Genomic DNA, 24,829 nt, shown 5'->3' on the forward strand with positions numbered 1-24,829 from the left:
GAAGTCTTTTTCTTTAAACCCTCAGCCATTAAAAGTCAACTGAAGAGGGATAGGGTGACGTAAACCCACCTGTTCCACAATCACTTATTGAGCTATGTTAAATGGTGTACACTGTTCTTACTCAACCAAATGCCTCCGCAAATTCCCTGGTAACTTCTGTTTCCTGTCCCATAATCAAAGACATGAAGGACCACTAACATTCACATCAGCACTCATTTCGACAGTTGTCTTTAATTAACGATGAAGACACTACAGTTCTAAGTACCAGACAGAATCAGAAAAAAAAAAAAAATCTTCTTTAAATAAGCATAACACTATAAAGAAACTTGGAAAAGTGAAACACTCCTAAATAAAAATATGTAACTGGCCTTGTACCTGTTACATATATACATAATACATATATTATACACAAATATACAATAAATGTTTTGGTAGCAATACAGACCATGCATTGGTCTTTTCATACACAGATGAAGTAGCACCATGAGCAGCACCACCATCTTAAGATGATAAACCAAACTGCACATACATTAAAAGAAAATATATAGGTATTTAATTTGGCCCACCCTGTAGCCAAGAGGTGAAAAGGAAAGAGCTTCATAAGAAAAATTGTTCCAGGAACTACATTCATTCTTAAGCCAATGGTGAAGTTCTAAAAAGAAAACCACAGCACTAAAGATGTCTATGCAAATACAGACAAGTTTCCTGTTTACTGAATTTGACCTATCATATGGCATACTGGTTAACACTGGGGAAATGAACAGCAGGTCCAAGAGAGAGGTTGAAATGGCAGGTGAATGGCAGAAAACTAAAACATCAGATCTCTTGGTGTGTGCCAAGTCATCAAAAAACTAGGAAAGAAAGAGTACTCTCTCATATAAGTCATACATTTTCTAATCAGATTAGCTAATTATAGGCCCTTTATTAATGGTAAATTCTTTCAAGTAGGGTCAAACACCTTCTATATCATTCTACCTTCTCCTAGCACTTAACTTGGTGCTCTGGTTACAAGAAGTACAGCATCCAACATACCACCTGACCCATACGTTCCATCTCCACACTCAGGAAACCAATTTACAGAGCTACTGAAAGTACCTCCAAGATCTTATCTGGCTTGGCTGTGGAAATGCCTAAAGGTACCCATGTTTCACCCTTGATGTTTTGCTGACTACAAGAAGGCCACTTTGGCTCTCCATGACTAAGTTCACAGAGTGGGGTCCTCTTAGTATTGGTAAGGTTATAGTTTCTCACACCCCTAAAAGTGCATGCTTCTGCCTCTCAAGTTTCTCAGCAGTCTATAAGAACATGGCATTACCTCCAGCGAATGTTCACGGTATCCTTGGAACACTAACCTTCTGTGTAGTCCCTGCAAAGAACTCATTTCGTATTTGGCTTCCGTTCATTCTTTGCATGCCTTCTAAAGAGTCCCGTGTCTCCCCAGTCAAGGTCTTAATTCCCATTATCCCTGGTTTTAGTGCCTCCCTATGTGATGGGCTGACCTATAGAGCTCTACCAAGTCACCCTGAGACTGAGTACGGGACCACTGCCACCAGCAGTTGGAACATTTCACATCAATATTTTCATGGCTCTTATAGTCAGTGGATGATGAGTACCTCTCCCTCATTTTTGAAGCACCTGTAGTAAACAAAATTTCCAACTATGAATGCATGTTGCATTCAGATTGTAATATAGAATAAAACAGGGCTTCAGTATTTTTTTTTTTTTCAGTATAAGGCCTAAAAATAATTCTTAGTACTTATATGTCTCAAATTTAAAAGACAGCTAGGAGACAAAAGCAGGGAAAGAAAGGTTAAAAAATCTTTACTTCTGGCTACGTGATTTTTAGTAAATCCATTTTCGCAAGCAACCCAGATTAGTCAAGAGAGACCCTGACCTTTGAAAGTCAGTAAAAAATAGCCACAAATGTAACATCAGTACTGATTTGTCATTGTTGACTCAGGTGGTTGACCATTAATGGATTCTCCTCACTTCTAGCTGGTTCTAGGTTCATTCTTTTTGCCCAGAATGAAGATAACATCAAAGTCATGAGCCATTATTTATTCTTTTCGCAAAGGAGAATTTTAAGACTCTCCCTAAGTCTCTAAGAAAGAATGCTGTGAAGGACTGGCCTCATGAAGAAAAAGCCACTAACTTCTAGTTTAACCAGAAACCACTAGGATCCCATTAATGTAAGTCCTTGGCTGGACTACAAATACTTTGAAATGGATAAAAGCCAACTCTACTTAATAGCAACTGAACACAAGAACTCAACAGCTGATGTTGCTCAAAGTAAAGCCTTTGTATAGCCAGAGCATGAGATTCTACCTTGTTCTACCAACAATCTTCAGTGTTCAAACAGTAAAGTTTAATACTTCCATCAAACCCAGCTCAGGGACCACTGGGAGCAGCTTAAATAAGAAAGTTCTACCTTTATGCTATTCTGCTCAATCAAAAGTCAGGAAGATAGAAACCAAGAGATGTACCTTCCAGTGTGTTCACTTCTGTTATCATCCAAAATATGTTGATAATTCCATGTGCAGAGGTATCTTGATGATATATATTCAAAGGCTGGATTTCTTGAAAAACAACCAGTTTTACAGTGAAAGTGTTGGGGCCAATTTTGTTCATTGATTTCTCTGTAACTACTTGAGTCCTCAATGGAAGAGAATAGGGCAGCTTCCTTTCTTCCTCCACTAGCAAGGGTATGAGTCAGAAGACTTGAAAAATGAAAGCTAGTTTGGCTAAGTCTTGTTTTTTTAAACAAAAAAAATAGAAAAAAAATTTTTTATCTCAGATTATCAAAATTGGTAATGTTCTTGACTAATAGGAAATGATGTCATTCAGTAAGTTCTTTAAAAACAATGGACTCATGACTACACACCTATTTATCTTAGAAATTATGAGCATACAAGTGGCTAAAGTCTGCAACACTGAGCATTGTACAACAGTCTGTGAGGTACATGCCATCCACTTGAATTAACAGTAACACAGACCTCAGCAGTAGGAGGGATTCCATTTATCTCCACTCACTTTAGAGTAGAGCAGAGGTCCCCAGTTGATCAGGGGCGGTAGCTCCTGCAACGCTCTCCAACCCTGGCCCCTTCCCTGATGACCCACCACCACCCAGGGAGCTCAACCCTTCGGAGAAATAAAATGTTAATCCTCCCCCCAGTGGGGCTGAGAACTCCTGATATAGTCCCCACTGACTCAGAGGGAGGTTGATACTTCCATTAATTCATTTAGCCATGAAGAAGTTTACTGGTAAAAAGATGAACAATTCTGTAGGCAATATTTTTAAGTAGGTTTGTTGCCACTTCCTTTTTTCCATAAGGAAAAATTCCAAGATGTGTGTACTCTCCAAACAAGAAAAGGATTAACATTTTCATTGCTGGTTAGATGTTTCAACAGCAGGTCATTATGCTTTGAGGTGCTCCCTGTACATTGTGTTTTATTAACTAATCACTATTGGCCAGTACCCACTAGGGCAAATGGGCCAATGATGTAACATTGGAAGTGCTCAGAAAACATGAGAAAAGGGTCTTAACGAAAGTGACTTAGAGCCCTGGCCATGGTAAAAACACTTTCTGGAATCTGAATTTCTGGTGAGGAAGCACTCATTTGTCTGCCCATCTTTCTCAAGACAATGCAGGAAACGAAATATCAGAACGTGCACACACATACACACACACGCAAAAAAAAAAAAAAAATGGTGGAATGGAGAAGAAAGTTTACAGAAGGGGGTGAGAAGAAAAGATCAACAGTATCTAGTTTATTATGAATAGAAAGAAATTTCCAGAATTTACAAACACCCACATTGTTCACCCCAAAGAGAGCTTTTAATTTGAAGGGATCGCCCGTGTCTCCTTCTTTTTTACAATATGTACAATGGAAGACGTTGATTTCCTTTTCTTGTAATTTTGCTTCCATTCCATTGCCAATTTTAAGCCGACACTTGAAAACACCCAGTCGAATAGCTCCTTCTTCAGTTTAATTAGCATGGCCTATTGTCTTACAGGAAAAATACAAAATTAAAGTCTTGTAAGGAACTCAGCTCAACATCAGGGTTATATTACAAGAGATAACATCAGTAAATATAACTCTATACAATTGAGACCCATCTATGGCACTATGATTCTTATTATATTATTTTTCTCAACGATCATCTTAAAACAAGGATAGTACCCTAGTCTATTCTCGTTTAGCCTTGTTTTAAGCACTTGCTCCACTCTTTACAAGGGAACATCGTATACCTCAGTTCCACATCCAAAAAAAAGATGTGCTGCAGGAAAAGAAGTTACATTTTAATTAAAAAATTACACATATAAATCAAAACCTATGTTAAATATTTAATACTCTCTCCACCCAACACGAACTGTTCCGTATGAAATAATCTACAAGGATGCGTTGCCGTACACAGTTTCAGCAGCAGATGAAATGTCATCTTGTAAATGCACCGAGAGGAGACCCGTTCTCTCCTGGCGTGGCGGTGGGCCCATCAGCTCCTTGTGGCCAGCTCAGTCCTTAGGATTAAAGACGAAGTTTATGCTGACGCATTGTTCTGGTGTCACAGTGCTTTTTTTGCTTGGCACACTGTAGAACGTGCAGTTCAGTCAACGAACTCCTGAGGATTGTATAAAGTAAACAAACTGAAATGGAGGCATCGTACCATCTACTGAGGAGGAAGATGTGAGGTCCTAGTTGTGAATCATGAAATACTTAAGAGTCTGGGTACCCATGAGTTAAAGAGGATTTGCTGAGGTCAGGTAGGTCTTCATTCTGAAATGGAAAATGAAAGAATTCGTCACCATGGGCATCTCAAAATGCACGTTTAACCACTCTTTTTAGGACTCTTCTTTATAAACGGGGGTGTTGTTGTGGGGCTGTTGAATATACAATTCCAATGCATAGCAACCCCATGTGACAAAGCAGAATGTCCCCATAGGGCTTTCTAGGCTATAATCTTTACAGTAAGAGATCACTAGGCCTGTTTTATGAGGAACCTCTGGGTGGGTTCAAACTGCCAACCTTCTGGCTGGCCATGGAATGTTTAACCATTTGTGCCACGCACACACGGACTTCATACAAAAAGGGCAGCATCAGATAAACTGAACTCAGAGGCACAAGTAGAACTGTGCACCTAAATAAAATTAACAAATTGTATTTAACTTTTTTTTTCCCCCAAAACTCAGGAGTCCAAAGCAATCACAAACTAAAAGCAGTCAATAGTAAATCGGTAAACAAATCAATGTGATCTGGATGGTTCAGAAGTTTAGCAACACAAAAATACAAAATATTTTGTCATTCTTATGATTGGAACCAATATACACATTAAGAGTTATTGAGTAAAACTAGTGCAAAATATGGTAGGTAAACAGTCATGCTGAAGCTTCTGTTGTTCGAAAGTTAACTGCAGATTTTAGAATGTGAAGTCGCAGAGTTTAATGTTACAACATTGAAAAATCAATTTTTAATGGGACGCTGTTTTCCACAGGAATTTTAGATGCAGCAGGAGAACCAAGCCAGTTAATCAGCAAATGAAAAAGCAAGAAAGCGATTCAAATTTAGGTCTACTAGAAATCAGTTACTTAGGCAAAAGCGCAAATTCCTTCTATGCAATTCAAGAAGGCACACTTCAAAGGAGGATTATCCATTGCCCCTCAGAGAGAAGACACCCTTTCTAACCTCATAAAGTCTCTCTTTTGCTCTCAAGTATTATATTAGATAGTCCTTCTGAGGCCCATATTTTTCATGCATTTAAAAGGTATCTATAAATATCAAGGTTTATAGAGTGCCCTACACAACACATGGCACAGAATAGATAATAAATATTTGCTGAATGAGTAAATGGTTACATGCACTACTATGAAGGATACAAAACTGAATTCTGCTCTGCCAAAAAAAAAAAAACAAAACACTGCCATCAAGTTGATTCTGACTCATGGCAACCCCACGTGTTGCAGAGAACTGTGCTCCACAGGGCTTTCAAGGCTCGGAAGCAGATCACCAGGACTTTCCTTCGTGGGTTCAAATCGCCAACCTTTCAGTTGATATTTGAACACTTAACTGTTTGCTCCACCCAGGGACTCCTAACTAAACCACTGTCGTTGAGTTGATTCTGACTCATGGTGACTGAAATTAGCTACTCTAGCCAGGAAGGTAAGGCCTGTTCATAAACAGAAGTAGAAAAGAATAAGTTCCATGATAGATGCACAGGAGGCAAAAAAGTTCTAGATGCTTGGAGGAGGGAAGAATACTTCTAGCTAGGAAGGTAAAGGAAGCGCCTTGCTGACACACTTGGCTGAATTTAGAAGAGGAATGATTTGGGCAGGTGGCAACAGGCACGATGTCTACGCTGCTTCAGTCTGCATCTCCAGAGCTGAACATGAAGTCTGGCACATAGCAGGCACTCGATAACTACAAGCTGAATGAAAGAAGGGGAAAAGCACCCTTCTCGTGGAGAGAAATTATAAAACAAGACCCATGGAGAGGAGAGAACAGCTTCCAACTGGCCAAGAAAAGGGTGTGGCTTCCCTGCAGTACACAGTGTCCGAAGAGTGAGGAGCAGTTGAGTCTGCAGATGTAGGTTAGGCTAGATGGCCAAGAACCTTCAATGGCAGGCCAACAAATCTTTCTCTAATTATAGGGTCAACAAGGACACGCCACGCTTTGTGATAAGATCAAGATGCAGCAGTAATCCACGTCAGCTCGGGATGGTGACGGGTTCTAAAATTCACACAACATCAACGTTGAACGACAGAACTTTTTTCTCCCTCCTCTTGAAGGAGATTATAGCTGGGGTTGGCTAGCATTTGCTACTTACCTAATGGCTTTCAGGTAAGTTGCAGTTTACCAAAGGACGCCCATTCTATGAGGAGATTTGTTTAAAATATTAACTCTGCTTCTAGAAGACAGGAAACAGTTTACTTTTCTCCTTACAAATAAGGCTTTGACATGGAGACACCAAGGTAAAAACAAAAAGGCACTCCAGGCTTATTGCTGTAATAGCCAGAGAAGTAGGATTTGCTCAGGCGTGGTGTCTTCACGTGAAAGGAAAGCCCGCCGTTCAGTTGTCACTTGGCTGTGAAACTCCCTGGAGAAAGCTTGCACAAACCTCTCACTGCCGACATCCTCCTGAACTCACACTGCAATCAATCAGAAAGTTCCTACAGAACATCCAGGTACAGCTTAGCACAGCTTGACAGCTCTGAGCCCAAAATCAGGCACCCAGGCCTTGCTTTATTAAAGAGCTGAAACCAAGAAACTGCTGAGTACAAAATGGGGGAAAGCAAAGGGCATGGGGTATGCTTCTCATTTCATATCTGGCTCTCATCCAGAATGGCTGAATGAACGGCTTCGCGAAGGAACAAACTGTACTACCCACTTTTATCATCGCCAGTGCCAGCCTGCACGGGCCCAACAGGGAGAGATCAGGGACCCTGCAAGGGGAACAGAAAGTACAGCTTCACTGTGAGCTCGGATTGACTGCTTTGGGCCACTCTGAAGCATGCCTGTAATTTTTCATGTGGTTAAGCATTTGGCTGCTAACCAAAAGATAGGCAGTTCGAATCCAGCAGCCTCTCCTTGGAAATCCTACAGGGCAGTTCTCCTCTGTCCAATAGGGTCGCTATGAGTCGGAATCCACTCAATGGCAACAAGTTTGGTTTTTGGTATGTTCAAAGAGCACGAAATTAAAGGATGTATCAATTCCACCGTGTACCTTCCCTCTAAAGTCTCAGCATACTACTTTTTAAAGGCCCTTTATCATAAACTCTGATTATATATCCCAGCTACAAATGCTTCCTACTGGGACCATCCACTTAGAAGTCTATGGAAAAGTCAGCTTAAGAGGGAGGCAATGCTGTCCTGGAGGGGGTGGAACATTAGGCAGTAAATAAATAGGCAAAAACCAGGCACTGTGGAGTCAATTCTAACTCATGGTGACCCCATCCATACGTGCGAGGGTAGAAGTGAGCTCCACAGGGTTTTCAGTGGCTGATTTTTCAGAAGGAGATCGCCAAGACTTTTTTCTGAGGCACTTCTGAGAAGACTCGAACCTCCAACCTTTCAGTTAGCAGCCAAGTGTGTTAACTATCTGTACCAGGCAGAGACTCCAAACAGGCAATAGAGGCCTGGAGAATTTTAAAGGGAAAGTCTGAAGTTTATGCCTGTTTGTCTTTGCACAGGGGTGTGTGTATGTGCACATGTACATAAAGTTTAGCCACCTAGTAATTACATGGGTTTTAAACCGATACCCCTCCATGAGAACTGTCCTTCACAGTGGCCACTTCTGGCTACCTTCCAATCATGCAGCCATTGTTGGGGACATTTTTGGAATGCCTTCTCAAGTTCTCATTTCTTTTTTGCAACTGCCTTCTCAGCCTGGGGCATATTCTTTTGAATGGTCTCTATAGCAGCCAATCTTGGCCCTTTGAGGGCACATTTGATCTTTGCAGACAGCCAAAAAGCATTTGGAGCCAAATATGGTGCATAAAGGGGCTGATTAAGCTGGTAATGGTTCTCAGCAAGGTATTATCCAAAGGCAAAGAACTCCAGAAACTTCACTGTTCACAACAGTTCCTCTGATGAGTTTGTTGGAAAGTAGTCTCATAACTTTATAGACATACCTCAAAAAATGCACCTTAAGGCTTAAGTTCATCTGCCATATGTTTGCTTCTGAATCTAGCCTGCTCCTACATACTTGCAGTCAAGAAGAGCTAAGCTTGCATAAAGCAACTCACTTGACAAAATGCAAACGTGTATACACACATTATTGTAACTTAGGGATATATTTTAAAAAAACAACAAACAAAACAGTAACCACAGCAGGCTCTCACAGTCATTTAACTCAATTAATATCTGCTGAGTGACAACTACAATGATAAAGACAGTCATAACCAAACCCGTTGCCATCGAGTCAACTCCGAATCATAGCGACCCTATAGGACAGAGCAGAACGGCCCCACAGGGTTTCCAAGGAGGGTCTGGTAGATTCGAACTGCCGACCTTTTGGTTAGTAGCACTAGCTCTTAACCACTACACCACCAGGGTTTCCAAGATTGTCATAACCCAAAAAAAAAACAAACTCAGGGCCGTTGAGTCAATTCCGACTCATAGAGACCCTACAGGACAGAGTAGAACTGCCCCATAGAGTTTCCAAGGAGCACCTGGTGGATTCGAACTGCTGACCCTTTAGTTAGCAGCCGTAGCACTTAACCACTATGGCACCAGGGCTTCCTAAGATTGTCATAAAAAGTAAATAGGCACCGAAAAAGAAGACATGGGCATAACCAAAAAACCTGTTGCCATCGAGTCAATTCCGACTCACAGTGACCTTGGGCGTAGTTATGTTTAATACACTTTATATGTACAACCCCAATGGATTCACTCCAACCACATGAGGCAAATACTGCTACGATGTTTTACAAATGCAAAACTCATTTGAAACATGCATAGACTGGAAACAAAAAAGCAAAACATTTCCTTAGAGAAAACACAATGCAAGTATCACATAGAGTGATGTTCAGCAATGGCGATACATTCTCTCCAGTTACATCATTAGGGAATAACTTCTGAAGCCAGAAATACAATGCACCTGTCAGGAGATTTAGTAGCAGGAAATTGCATTTTGACAAAATTTCATCGCCACATCAGTATCTACTGTATCCTTTCTTGTGTACCTTTCTCCTAAGATAAACCCCACCTAAATCTGTTGCCAGTAGTGAAAAAATGTAATTTTTAAGGCATTATCAAGTAAGTCAGCACTTGAGCAGAGTCATACTTGAGACTGATGGATTATTGCATTCTTACATCCAGTAGGAATTTACATCTTCTGGACTGTACCCACTTACACTATGCCTACTACAGCTGAGAAACAAGGCTTTAGCTTCCCTTCCCATGTCTCAATCTACTGATTAGTGTTTATTGTGAAGGCAGCTGAAAACAGCATAAGGTTATCACCGATGTTGAGTAAAATGGGAGGCCTGGCACTATTTCAGCAATGTATGTTTAGTCAAAACCATCTACTGAAAGTTTTTATCTTGTATTTTACATACACTGAAAATTCTTGCCAATTCTTGAGTAAAGGTGCAACATGGTAGTAAGTATGTGATTAGGAAACAGTAGTAGCATCTAGGAGCCCTGGTGGTACAGTGGTTAAGAGCTGGGCTGCTAACCAAAAGGTCGGCAGTTCGAAACCAGCAGCTACTCCTGTCCCTGTGGAGGAGTTCTATTCCGTCCTATCGGGTCACTATGAGTTGGAATCGACCCAACAGCAATGGGTTTGGTTTCAACGGGTTTAGCAGTGTCTAATTTTACTAAGAAAATAGGAATCAAGTGTTCTAAGTTGCTTGGCTGCTGTCAGATACTAAAACCTAACCAGAAAGCCACACTTCCTCATCCAACTGTGCTTAAAAAATGATTGTAATGATGACTTTTCAACCATGGAGACCACTGTTTGAAATCTTATGGTAGATTCAACGAGAAAAATTTGTATAAGTCAAATCCCTCCATTTAAGGAAATAAGTCAAAACAGCATATTTCTCTTTCAGTTAATATAAACAGGTGTTTTTTAAAGTTTTTTCTTTTTTTAGTATAGAAAATACTATAAATAGTATATATGTGATAAAATATCCCCCTCCCCCCAAAAAAATGTAAAGAAGGAATGAATAGAAACTACTTATAATTCCTATCACTCAGGGAAGAGCACTATTTGGCTGTGGTTCTAATTTCACTATTTACTCTAAGGATTTGAACTTTTAAAATTCTACATTTCATATCAAATAGGTTTAAATAAGAGAGGAAAAACTGCTTTGAGCATATTTAGACTTTTCCCATTCTTAAATGCCTGTGGTGAGAAAATATGTGAAATATTAACCCATTTTTTTAAACCTTCTTGGTATTATTCTATCCCTTTCCCATCCTCCCAATTGATTGTGTTTGGGGAGAAGTATGGTCGTCTGGAAAGTAGTAAAAGCCATCCCAGCTTTGGTTTCCAGAAGAATACGACCTGAAGGGAATGGCACAGGCAAAACGTTTGGAAGAACCGTGAAGGAAGGAGGATTTCTCTCAGTAGAAAAGAAGAATTCTTTGGACTGGGAGTAGGAGAAAAGGCGGAAGGGATATGAGGCAGAGAGGTTGGTGGGTAGCTCTGCAGGCTGTAAGATGAGGACTACGGTCCTGTGACTCTATTTTATCTTTCCAGGCCTGCTGACTTCTTATTTCATACAATTCCATTCAACTGCTCACCGTTACCACCACCTATCCTAACTCATTTCTTCAGCTACCTCCTTGACCTCACTCCCATTTCAGAGTTAATCTAAAGTAACATTTCTTTGTGATGATGGAATTAATTAATGATGTCAAGACTAATTTAGAGCAGATCGATTCTTCTAGAATCTTCATGTATTAATAAAGTACTTTATAAAACACTACGAAAATGTTCTTAAGCATATCTGAAATGGACAAATGGGCCCGTTTAAAAAAAAAAATCACCAATCTCAATTACACTTGAAGCTCTGATAGTGTATAGCTGTTCCTCGTTTTAATATTCACTGTAAACGATGGATAAACTGACTCATTTGATAGATGGTGAAACCCTAATTAAAGAAATGTCCTGGCTTAGAGCCTCAGTTCTCCCATCTGGGTTAGATGGTAGCATTTAGGGAAGCAACAGCTTAACACGGCACAGCTCTATTAGCTATGGTAATCACCCATCTCAAAATAATTGCTAAATCCAGAGAGATTCACGTTTGGGAAGTGGAAGAGCCTCTTTGCTCTTTAAAAGGCACAGCTGGAAAGCTTGGGGCAAGTTGAGAACCTCAGGAGGAAATGAAGTTAATCAGGGGAGAAGCATCCTCTTTCTGGAGGTTGAAAGCCTTCACGATGCCAAAGTCTCTGACTTAGTCACCCCTTCCATAATCTCTCTCTCTCACACACACATACACACACAAATACCAAGTTAAAATTGAACTAAAGTTAGAGAAAAGACTAAGATCTCTGCTATATTATGTTGAAAAGAGAAAGCCATTTTTGCTCAAGAAAGGAAACCAAAGTCTTCTAAAATAGGCCAGCACTGGGCTGGGAAGGCTTGGTTTTGTGGTCTCGAGCAGCAAAGGGTAACCAACGGGCCGAGCCAGTGCTTTAACGGAGCTGCTTAAATAGCACTCTTGCCTGATGCAAGTCACATGGGAGAGAGCTGGTGAAAATAACAAGGTTGCTGGCTAGACCTGCTAGTGCACCGGGTTGCCAAGGAAGGAAATCCAGGGAGAGCAGCCAGCATGTGAGAAGCCATCTCGCTCCAGTTCCCCCTTTGTCTCCGTGAAATACCTTCTGGCAGGGCTGGTGACTTCAGGAGACCACCAGTGGAGAAAGGCACACATACTATGAAAAGGCTAGAAGCGTGAGAGTGACGGGGAGACGACCCTCTAGCCTGTCAGGTCCTGCTGTGGTCCACCAGGTTGACTTCTGCCAGCACTGTGGGTTTCTCCTTAACCCAGCAACAAAGGGCAGAAGAAGACGTTGGAAACACTTCAAGATGGTCAGGGACTTAGGGAGGAGATACAATAAATTTTTAAAAATGAGGTCGCAATAATTAAAAGTATTCTGTCAACGGCAAAGAAAACTAATTTCGGTTATTTCCCATTCTCTTATTAATAGAGATGATACTGGTATATTAAAAGGTAAAACAAATGGTATCAATACTATAGCACTTCCCCTGCCAAAAATGTAAATCAAAATGTCTCTTCTACCAATATTGTAACATGCCCATGTACAGAGGACATAAAGGAGGTAGAAGGACTCAGAAAAGCAATCCCTCCACATTACAAGCAAGCCCGCATGCGCCGTGGTACAGGAAGCCTTAATTTTAACAGAGTTGAACCAAAACAAACCTGTTACATGAGACGTCACGGACATTACCTGAATAAGGAAGTCATAAAAGTCAGTCTTTCTTCTGCTCGTGGGAGCTATTTCTGCAGCACATTTTCCCCCATGGGACTGACATTCCAGTTCTGAGGTTTATATTGTAATTTCACATCCGTTTTTTGTTAATGTTCAGAAATACAACAGGATATAGGTATTAGATGTCTGGCTTTGATACAAACCAGTAGACCTAAAATTACAACGTAGTTTACAAAGTGGTGTATAGATAGTAAAATGTGTCTGTTATATTGATTTTGTAATTAGGCAATTGGGAATCCAGTTGACCTATTCCCATCACCTTTTCTTTTTCTGTCAGACACCAAATGGATTTTGCATTCTCTGCCCTCTCCCTAGCGTCTTATTTTTTGCTTCAAGAAAGCAAGCGCCTGATTCTACATTTGAGTAATTGTCAGACTACCCAATTGTTTCTTATCAACCGACGTCAGTTTTTCCGTGACACACATGAACAAGGGCACGGGACAAGCGTTCGCCTAGTGAGTCCTGGGTCTGCCACGGGCTGAGGTAAGGGTCGTTAACGCCACTGACATCACTTTTGGCAGCTGGAGGAAAGGGAAAACCTGTGTTTAATCTATTTCCTACTCACCACAGTTTTAGCCGGAATCCCCGATAATGTGGGTTGTGGTTGACTTTAAAGAAGAATTGGGTAATGTAAGAAAAATGTACTAAGCTAAACAAGCATCTTAAAGGGAACCATGAGGTGCCTCAGCTGCATGGCCCTCATCTCCTTCCCATAAGTTGCTTGTTCATTAAACTGCCCTTTGCAATTGTTGTTGTGTGCTGTTGAGTCCATTCCAACTGACAGGAACCCTACAGGATGGAGTAGAACTGCCCTACAGGGTTTCCAAGGCTGTAATCTTTAAGGGAGCAGACTGCGACATCTTTCTCCCATGGAGTGGCTAGTGGGTTCAAACCACTGACCTTTCAGTTAGCAGCTGAGCACTTAATCACTGCACCATCAGGGCTCCTTTTTAAACTGGCCTATCAGATTACAATGCCACTCCAGTAGTGCCTCACAAGGTCAAGCTCAGTAGAAAACTTTCCCTACTACCCACATCGAACAAACACCTCCTGGAAACCATCATCTTAAATCATAAGCAAAATGGTTTTAGCCTTTGTCTTCCCCTTCAAGCTTTTAGGAGAATACCAAGGGGAAAATGCGGAGAATTTAATCCAGGATTCTTTGAAGTTAAGTGAGCTGTTCTTTAAAAAAAGATAAAATAAAGGCAGTCTAAATAATGAGAGAACACTGTCTGAAACCAACTGAAACTGCTCATAAATACATAAGCATATGGTGCATATTTCGCCTGTATTCAATCCACAAGTCTCATTCATTTTACCTTAAGAACTCTTGTTAAAGAACTGGAGGTCACAAAGATTTCTGGAGCATGAGGGTGATTCTTAAACAAAAAAATGTTAAGAAGTGTGGAAAACTGTACCGGCCATCTTATACAACTGATGGCCACAGGTTGGACCCATACTTAACTGGGTGACTGCTGAGGACCAGCTTCAGCTCTTGCCTGCAATAAAGTAACGCAGTAACTGTGTGTTGCCCTTCGGTTGTCATTCCCTGGATGAAAAGTGAGTAACCTGCATGCAATTCTGAATTCCAAAACGTAATTTAGGAAATTCAACCAGGAAAAAAAAAAAAAAAAGGTTGTTTTGTGAATGGAGATGGAACTATTACATGGCTGACAGGCTTTTTAAACTGATCAGATTATGTTGAACTCAAAACTTATTTCCAAAATCAATTTGAGAGGGATACTAAGACAATCATTTTTCATTTGGGGCAATTTATTCCCCAGTCTAAATCTCAATTTTTGCATCTATAACACATAGTAATAGTACCCATTCCATAAGGTTATCATTAAGATTAAATGAGATAAGAAATTCTGATCAAAAAGGGGAGGAATACAGAAACGATTCTCAAATTCTCATGGAATCCAGACTTTCTGGAACGATAGAGGCTGAATGAGCCCCAGAAACTATTGTCCTGAGGTAACTTTAAACCTTAAACCATAAGTCAAAAATATCCCCTGAAGTCTTCTTAAAACTAAACAAGAGTTTAGCATAACTAGTAAAGAATATCTGCCTTGAGTACTGCACACTTTTAAAGATCTATGTATATGGGATCAAACTGACAATAGCAACTCAAGAGATCAGACAGGAAACTTTGCATAGCCAGAGTTTACGTTAATGCAGGAGAAACAAGTCAGAAAAGGAGGGTAAGGAGGGTTGTACAACTAGAAAAATGTAATCAATGTCACTGAATTGCACATGTAGAAACGGTCGAGTTGGTCTATGTTCTGCTATGTATATTCTTAATAACAACAAAAATAAAATAAGTTATATTAAAAAAGATTGAATGAGATAATACATGAAAAGTTCTCATCATTGTGCCTGGCACATAATAAGCACTCAAACATTAGCTCTTATTACAATTATGTTTTTTTAGAACTGGAACTCCTTGGATTTTCAAATCCTCTCCTGCTACCTAAAAACACAACAGCCACAAAAGCACTGGTGGAACTAGCAAGCAAGAATGAATCCATAGGCCCAAAGTCCATTCAATGGGGGAAAAGACAGTCTTTTTAACAAATGGCGCTGGCAAAACTGGACATCCATCCATAAAACAAAGGAAACAGGACCCATACCTCACACCATACACAAAAACTAATTCAAAATGAATCAAAGACTTAAATATAAAACCAAAAACTGCAAAGATCATAGAAGAAAAAATAGGGTCAGTGCAAGAGGTCCTAATACACGGCATAAACAGGATACAAACCATAATTAACAATACACAAACACCAGAAGATAAGCTAGATAACTGGGATCTTCTAACAATTAAACACTTGTTTCATCAAAAGATTTCATCAAAAGATTTCATCGAAAGAGTAAAAAGAGAACCTACAGATTGGGAAAAAATTTTTGGCTATGACATATCTGACAAAGGTCTAATCTCTAAAATCTATAGGAAAATCCAATAACCCTACAACAAAAAGACAATCTAATTAAAAAATGGGCAAAGGATATGAACAGACACTTCACCAAAGAAGAAATTCAGGTGGCTAACAGACACATGGAAACCCTGGTGGCGTAATGGTTAGGTGCTATGACTGCTAACCAAAAGATCAGCAGTTCAAATCCACGAGGTACTCCATGGAAATTCTATGGGGCAGTTCTACTCTGTCCTATAGAATCGCTATGAGTTGGAATCAACTCGACGGCAGTGAGTTTGGTTTTTTTCTTAACAGACATGTGAGGAAATGCTCCCGGTCACTAGTCATTAAAACCAACCAAACTCAAGCCCATTGCCATTGAGTCAATTCCGACTCCCAGCAACCCTAGAGGACAGAGCAGAACTGCCCCATAGGGTTTCCAAGGAGTGGGTGGTGAATTTGAACTGCCGACCTTTTGGTTAGTAGCCATATCACTTACCCACTACGCCACCAGGGCTCCAGTCATTACAGAAATGCAAATCAAAACTCTGATGAGATATCATCTAACCCCAACATTACTGGTGCAAATGAAAAAAACAGAAAATAACAAATGTTGGAGAAGATGTGAGGAGCTTGTAACTCTTATGCCCTGCTGATGGGGCTGTAAAATGGTACAACCATTCTGGAAAACGATATGGTGCTTCCTTAAAAGCTAGAAATAGAAATCCCACATGATCCAGCAATCCCACTCCTAGGAATATAACCTAGAGAAATAAGAGCCGTTACATAAATAGACATATGCACACCCATGTTCACTGCAGCATTATTCACATTAGCAAAAAGATGGAAACAACCTAAATCCCCATCAGCAAATGAATGGATAAACAAACTGTGATACATACACACAACGGAATACTGCACAACAATAAAGAACAATGACGAATCTGCAGAACATCTTGCAACATGGATGAATCTGGAGGGCATTAGGCTGAGTGAAATAAGTCAACCACAGAAGGATCACCATTATAAAAACTCATGAAAAGGTTTACACTGAAAAAGAAACAATCTTTGATGGTTACTAGGGAGGGGAGGAGTGGGACGGAGAAAAAAAAAAAGAACAAGTCCACACACCAGACGCTAGCCAAAAACTGAAGCCGAAGCCAAGAAGATTAGAATGCTTCTTGAGAAGAGAGAGAGTTATTCCGGTAAGAAGATGGTGTGGGGAAAGGCCAGAACAAAAAGAAAAGGCTTATGAATCAAATTTGCCCCCCCAAAAGCTGAGTCCTAATCCCTGTACCTGCAAATGTGATGTTGTTTGGGAAAATAGGGCTTTTCTTTGCAGATGTAGTCAGTTAAGGACATCAGACCTGAGTAGGATGGGTCCTAAATTCCTTCTGAGTGGTATGTTATATACAGGCAGAAAAGACAGGAAGGGTGACACATGGGGGGATAGACACCATGTGACATAAGAGGCAGATGCATCCATAAGCAGCAAAGGAACGCCAAGGATTGCCAGCAGCCACCAGGAAGTAGAAGAGAGGCATGTATGGAACAGCTCCCCTCTCAGAGCCCACGGAAGGAACCTACACAGTCGGTGGTACCCTGATCCGGACTTCTAGCCTCCAGAACTGTGAGAAAATAAATTCCTACTGTTTTAAGCCATCCACTTGGTGTTGGCAGACCTGGGAAACTAAGACAAAACGTAAGGGAAGTAGTAGTAGAGCTACAAAAGAACCCTGTGATACAATTTTATACAACGACCTGTCCGCCTGCACAGGGACCAACCAGGACGCGGTGACACTTTAAATGCTAAGACCACACTAGCATACCTTTGAGCTGATCTTCAATTAACCCTATCTGCAGAAACGCCCTTGAAAGGCCACTTCTGTTGCTTTCCCAGAAGAAACTAGAAGCTTGATGCCTCACACCTTCTGAGTCAGCTAGCCAAAGACTTACAGGGTCACATGAAAGAATTTAATGAAGTCTCACGCACAGGCTTAATGGACGTGCAGTGAGTTTCTTCTGCACCATGTCCAGGTTCTAAGGCATGTTTATAACGGTTGGGGGAGGAATCACAGGGCTTTGTTTCTGATTTTTCCCCCAATGTCTCATCTGCAGGAACTGCACGGGAGAGTGACGTAGCTAGTCAATGCGGCCTGAGTATCACTGACAAGCTAATATTGCTGCCAGAGGTACATCTAATCTTTGGCAGCTGAAAACCAAGGCGGGGGCGGGGGGGGGGAATCTGAAAGACAATCTGAAATAACTGGTGATGTACACACTGCCTGCATCTCTAAGGTCTTTGAAGCAGACGATGGTGCAGATATCTAACTTACCACACATTTTTTTTTTTTTTTCCCTCATAGAAGGAGGCAAGATTTGCTTACTTCACAAGAGGGGTTCACCTTTTAACCCACTGAGCCCCAAGCTCCTGCTCTTTTGCCTTCATTTCTCAGGTCTGTCTTCCACATTGTTCTCTTTCCGTTCTATTTTCTCCATTATCTGACATTTAAGCCTTTGTCTTGTTAATCTGGAAAATGGCATTTGCTTATAACTTCCCTAACAGTATTCTGAATTTAACTGTACCACATTCCTGTGGTCTGAATAGTTGGTTGTCAGGAGGAACTAGATTCATCTTAAGGACAAAACCAAACCCAAGGCAGTCAAGTCTATTCTGACTCATAGTGACCTTACAGAACAGAGTAGAACTGCCCCTTAGTGTCTCCAAGGATGGATTCAAACTGTGGACCTTCCGGTTAGCAGCCGGGCTCTTAACCACTGCGCCGCCAGGCCTCCATCCTGAGGACAGTTGTGTCAAATTCTTACTTAAGAGGTGGTAACAATTCTTAACTAAGGTAATCTTGCTAAGAAATATTTATCAGTGACCCTGAGGGGATTGCAAGCCCAAGGGAAATAAATTTAGTCCTCATAAATGGCCAGGAGCCATCTGGACTTAAGCTGAAATACACTTGTGGGGCTAAACCCACTTATCTTTCCAGAGTTTACTAAATCTCTAGGTGGGCTTGCTCCCCTTACCCACCACCCAATGCCAAGCTAGTCAGAGAATGGGGGCTGCTGAAGCAGTTCACTAAATATCTAGAGGGAAAAGAACCAGTTTCTGTCAAGTCGATTCCAACTCATGGCAACTCCATGTGTGTCAGGGTAAAGCTGTGCTCCATAGAGTTTTCAATGGCAGATTTTTTTGGAAGTAGATCACCAGGTTTTTCTTCCAAAGCATCTCTGGGTGGACTCAAAACTCCAATCTTTCAGTTAGCAGTCAAGCACGTTAACTGTTTGTACCACACTGCCTAATCTTCACCCTCCTCACAATCATTGCTCTGTTTGGGCCCATTGTTGCAGCCATTGTGTCAATTCATCTCGTTGAGGGTCTTCCTCTTTTTCAATGACCCTCTATTTTACCAAGCATGATGTCCTTCTCCAGGAACTGGTCCCTCCTGATAACACGTCCAAAGTATGTGAGACAAAGTCTCACCATCCTCCCTTCTATGGAGCATTAAGGCTGTACTTCTTCCAAGACAGATTTGTTTGTTCTTCTGGCAGTCCATGGTGTATTTAATATTCTTCACCAACACCAACATCAATTCTTCTCTGGCCTTCCTTATTCATTGTCCAGCTTTCACATGCGTATGAGGCGACTGAAAATACCATGGCTTGGGTCAGGCACATCTTAGTCCCCAAAGTGACATCATTGCTTTTTAACACTTGAAAGAGGTGTCTTGCAGCTGATTTGCCCAATCCAATCCATCATTTGATTTCCTGACTTCTGCTTCTGTGCGCGTTAATTGTGCATCCAAATAAAATGAAATCCTTAACAACTTCAATCTTTTTTCCATTTATCATGATGTTGCTTATAGGTCCAGTTGTGAGGATTTCTGTTTTCTTTATGTTATGGCGCAATCCATACCAAAGGCTGTAGTCTTTGATCTTCCTCATGAGCACAATTAAGTGCTCTGGAATTCCCATTCTTCGCAACGTTATCCATAATTTGCTATGATCCCCACAACTGAATGTCTTTGCATAATCAGTAACACACAGGTAAGCATCTTTCTGGTATCCTCTGCTTTCAGCCAGGATCCATCTGCAATGATATCCCTGGTTCCACATCCTCTTCTGAATCCAGATTGAATTTCTGGTGGTTCCCTGTTGATATACTTCTGTAACCATTTTTGAATGATCTTCAGCACAACTTCATTTGTGTGTTATTAATGATATTTGTTCCATAATTTTCACATTCTGCTGAATCACCTTTCTTTGGAATAGGCACAAATATGGATCTTTTCTAGTTGGTTGGCCAGGTAAGTGTCTTCCAAATTTCTTTGTATAGACTAGTGAGCACTTCTAGCAGTACATCCATTTGTTGGAACATTTCAGTTGATATTCCATCTATTTCTGGAGCCTTGTTTTTCGCCAATGCCCTCAGTGCAGCTTGGACCTCTTCCTTCAATAAAGTTTTCACTGGCCAATTTTTCCAGAAGGTCCTTCCTTCCTAATTTGTCTTAGTGTAGAAGCTCTGCTGAAACCTGGCCACCATGGGTGACCCTACTGGTATTTCAAATACCAGCGATACAGCTTCCAGCATTACAGCAACATGCAAGCCACCACAATATAACAAACCAACTGACAAATGGTGGCAAAGACCAATACTGAGATATACATTCCAGCTGCTGTATCTATGTAGAAGATGTCTTCCTAAGAAGATACTTTTAGGTCTGTTTTCTCTAAACTTAAACTTGAAAAAAAAAAAAAAATACAGTGTGGGGAAGGGAACACATTATTATCAAAGAGCATGCACAGGGTTCAAAGTTCTAAAAATTAGATAACAGAAAGAATAAGTTGATTTCTAGCTGGTTAGACACAAAGTTTTTAAGATTGAGCCCTAACGTAATGATAATAAGAAAAGATCTTCCTTAAATTTAGACACAGGAGCTGCTGTGGTCACAAAGTTCACAAAGAAAACAACTGCTTCTATTATTTCTTGACTGCAGCCTATGACACTGACAAAATGACTTTAAAATAAAACCCAACCACATAATTTCATCATTACTATCAAACAGCGACAGGCTATAATTAACAATTAACAGCCCTGTGATGAACCTTACTTAATTCTGCTCAAAAAATGCCTGAAGTTCCCCTCCCGCTGCCCCAGGAAAACCATGTCACAAATTGGCAATGGTCTACCTCTTCATTTGATTTCTCCATACTTTGCTTCCATTGCAGTATAAGAGATGTGACTAGGTAAGTTTTCACGTCAACCTTTAAGCTCTAGATACACTCCTCTTTCTTTCTATCCTCCCACCCTGAGCTCTCCTCAGCCCCAACCATCAACAGTACCCAACAGGGACCCTAAACATAGCCACTGACTTACCCCACATCATTTCTTTTTGAGATCCTTTCTGGAGAGATTTCCAGTAGAAACAAAGAAAGCCTTTCCAAGGTCTCTCAAGCAGAGATTCAAGGATGGACAGCAACCAGATCCTTGCATTATTTCCTACCTTTAAAGCACAGCACCTTAGTCTTGAAGGTGACTTCTTTGCTTTTCAACACTTTTAAAGAGATCTTTTGCAGCAGATTTGCCCAATGCAATGTATCTTTCAATTTCTTGACTGCCGCTTCCATGTGTGTTGATTGTGGATCCAAGTAAAATGAAAACCTTGACAACTTCAATCTTTTCTCCATTTATCATAACATTGCTTATTGGTCCAGTTGTGAGTTTTGTTTTCTTTATGTTAGGGGATGTGGGATGGCAAAACTGAGCAATCCCCTTGGTAGGCCACAATTACCCTATTTACACAGTCCTGCCCAATCATCAGGGTGGGAGTTACCAGACCATAGCTAGAAAGGTCACACAAGTGATCCATCACACCACAGGACAGCACTGGACAGGACAACGTTTTGTTCTGTTACACGTAAGGTCACCATGAGTCTGGGCTGATTTGACTGCAACTAACAACAATAAGCCAGAACCCTTCACCATGGCATCCTACAAGTTAATTGTAAATTAAGAATACACATCAATTTAGTGGGAAATACCTTAACATCAAATGTGTTAAATTAATAGGAATTTGAGATACATAAATACTTGATAGAAATGTTTTTCACCACTATTGTTGGTAATAGCCAGGCTATTATTATAGCACTATGTCTCACTTTAGTCTCCATTTCACGCAGTATTAAAGAAGGGTATAGAAAAAATAACCAAATTACAAAGGGATAGAAAAAAGCAATGCTTCCCAAACTTAAATGTGATTAGGAAGTCCTGGGGATCCTATTAAAATGCAGACTCTGACTCATTAGGTCTGAGGTGGGGCCCAAGATTCTGCATTCCTAACCAGCTCCCAGGTAATTACAACAATGCGGGTCCATGGGCCAACTCTGAATAGCAAGGGAATAAAAATTTAAAGGGAAATGGGGAAACATACCATTTAAGTTACATGAAAGGATAATGAGAGGGAGGTAACTGGAGGGGTTTATAAGGAGGCCTAGACTAGAAGCCATCTGTTCTCCATCTCCATAAGACAAATGGGCTTAAACTGCAAAAGTACTGAATATTCAATATTGAATTGAAGCCTGAAGAAAAATTTCTTGGTAGATAAAGTTCTAGAAGAGTTACCTAGAGGAGAATGAGAAACTTCTGCCTTGGGGGCTCTAGAATAACAGAGAAGTTTTGGATGACTGTTTTTGGATGGCCAGGAAAAAGATGACAACAGTTAGAATTTCTTATAAGACTCCCCTTTTGATATTCTCTTTACCCCCCTTAGTGCCAGGCTAAGGAGAAAGGCCCAGAGGTGGGGACAGTTGGACTGGGAAAAGGCAGATGGAAACTGTGACTCCATTCCTTTCTATCTCTTTGAAAAATGAATGCAGATTACTCTAACGTCTGGCTGTCTCAGTCAAGAGGAACTGAGGTAGGACCATATGTGTTAGCTCACAGATGATAGAACCAAAATAAACAGGCACTCCCCACAACTGAATGAAATACATACACCTTGGTGTATGGAGCCCTGGTGGCTCAGTGGTTAAGAGCCCAGCTGCTAACCAAAGCGTTAGCAGTTCGAATCTACTAGCTGCTCCTTGGAAACTCTAACGGGCAGTTCTACTCTGTCCTATAGGGTTACTGTGAGTCGGAATTGACTCGATGGCAATGGGTTTGGTTTTTTTGTTTGTTTTTGGGGTTTTTTTTTTTTTTTTTTTTTGCCCTACAACCACCTATTACTAAATAAACCATAAAGCACAAATCAGAGGTTAGTTTACAACTTGACGTCTTTATTATTTCACAAGACTGGCATGTAGGAAAGGAGTCCTGGTGGCACAGTGGTTAATAAGAGCTCTAAAAACCCAGTGACCCAGTGCCGTCAAGCAGATTCCGACTCATAGCGACCCTATAGGACAGAGTAGAACTGCCCCATAGAGTTTCCAAGGAACACCTGGCGGATTCGAACTGCCGACCCCGACCCTTTGGTTAGCAGCTGTAGCGCTTAACCACTATGCCATTACTGCTCATCAAATGGTCAGTGGTTCAAACACAACAGCTGCTCTGCAGAAGAAAGATGTGGCAGTCAGTCTCCATAAAGATTTACAGCCTTGGAAACCCTATGGGGCAGATTTACTCTGTCCTATAGGTCACTATGAGTCAAAACTGACTTGACGAAAATGGGTTCTGGGCAGGTAGTAAAAGCCACCAAATCGCCAACTCAGATCTTATCACAAAGGAATAAATAAGATCAAAATACAAGTTAAATGACTACAAAAGCCTGAAATACCTTCAACTTTGAAACATCAAAAGTACTCCTACCAAAATGTGCTCCCATTTTCCGCTGGGTATCAATTTACCACCTATTTTCTTTCTTACAGAGTCCCTGGGCGGTGCAAATGGTTAATGAGCTCAGCTGCTAACCGAAAGGTTGGAGGTTTGAGTCCATCCAGAGGCACCTCAGAAGAAAGGCCTGGCAATCTACTTCCACAATATCAACCACTGAAAACCCTATGGAGCACAGTTCTACTCTGACCCATGTTCAGTTGCCATGAGTCGGAGACAACTCAACAGCAACCAGTTATCTTTCTTAAGAACAAGGATGTAGACAGCTCATCCCAGGACAAATAGATGCTTAAGATGAAGATACAGAACCAGCACATTTTATAATATCAGGGTAAGCAGCAAAGCCATACTGACTCAAAGGTATCAAAATTTGAAAAAGGCTAAAGATTAAGCACCAAAGAATGGCCCGTCTGTGCTAATGACTTCTATTCAGGTCAACAGACAGTAGCAAACTGGTCATAACTGCAACAAGAAGGCAAACGGGCCCCGGGCCAATACCACGTGCGCTAGTCCTTGTTCATTAGGAAGTCGTACGAGATTCTGTGTTACTGTCAAAGTTTTACAGCAGTGCACAGTCTTAATTACTGAAGGACAATTTCCCTCACTGGGCCTCCACCCTGTGCTCTGACCCAGAGGTGTTGCTATGCTGGTCTGGAAGAGAAGCTGGGCAGCTTAGGAAAGCATAGATTTCTGATGGCTTTAGGAAATGGTAGGAAAATGATGAGGTGGCTGGAGATATTCCCCTAGAGCTAATTCCAGAATCGCAGCAATCACACGCTGGGCAATTCATACAAGTTGTTTTCCTAACCCGGTTGGGTCAGAGTGATAACACGTTTCCCCATAGGCTATGGAATACGACAGGAATGGAAAATGTCTGCAAGACACGCACTGTCAGACCTTCTGACCACCTGATAGTGGTAAGACCCTAGCTCCTCTCTCTGGTGTGGAACCTTGAGGAATTGATCAGCTCCACTGAGCTGCAGTTTCTTGGTAAAATGGTGATAAAAGTACGTACCTCACTGGGATTAAGTTAGATGGTAGCTGTAAAACACTTGGCTTAAACAGTTAATCAAGTATAGGGCAATTAACTCATTCAATCAAGCTACTGGAATCC

At 41.0% G+C, this 24,829-nt stretch overlaps 1 protein-coding gene across 1 annotated transcript in view; it reads right to left on the reverse strand.

Moving 5' to 3' along the window:
- Positions 1-253: 253 nt before the first annotated feature.
- The window catches only part of IRS1 (insulin receptor substrate 1), an 83,654-nt gene continuing 59,078 nt past the window's right edge, over positions 254-24,829 (reverse strand). The window contains exon 2 of the mRNA XM_049888336.1: positions 254-4,776. The gene's annotated coding sequence lies outside the window, so the exon portion shown is untranslated. The remainder of the gene's footprint in view (positions 4,777-24,829) is intronic.

Source organism: Elephas maximus, chromosome 6, assembly GCF_024166365.1.
Source record: "Elephas maximus indicus isolate mEleMax1 chromosome 6, mEleMax1 primary haplotype, whole genome shotgun sequence".
In the NCBI taxonomy this organism is placed as follows: Eukaryota; Metazoa; Chordata; class Mammalia; order Proboscidea; family Elephantidae; genus Elephas; species Elephas maximus.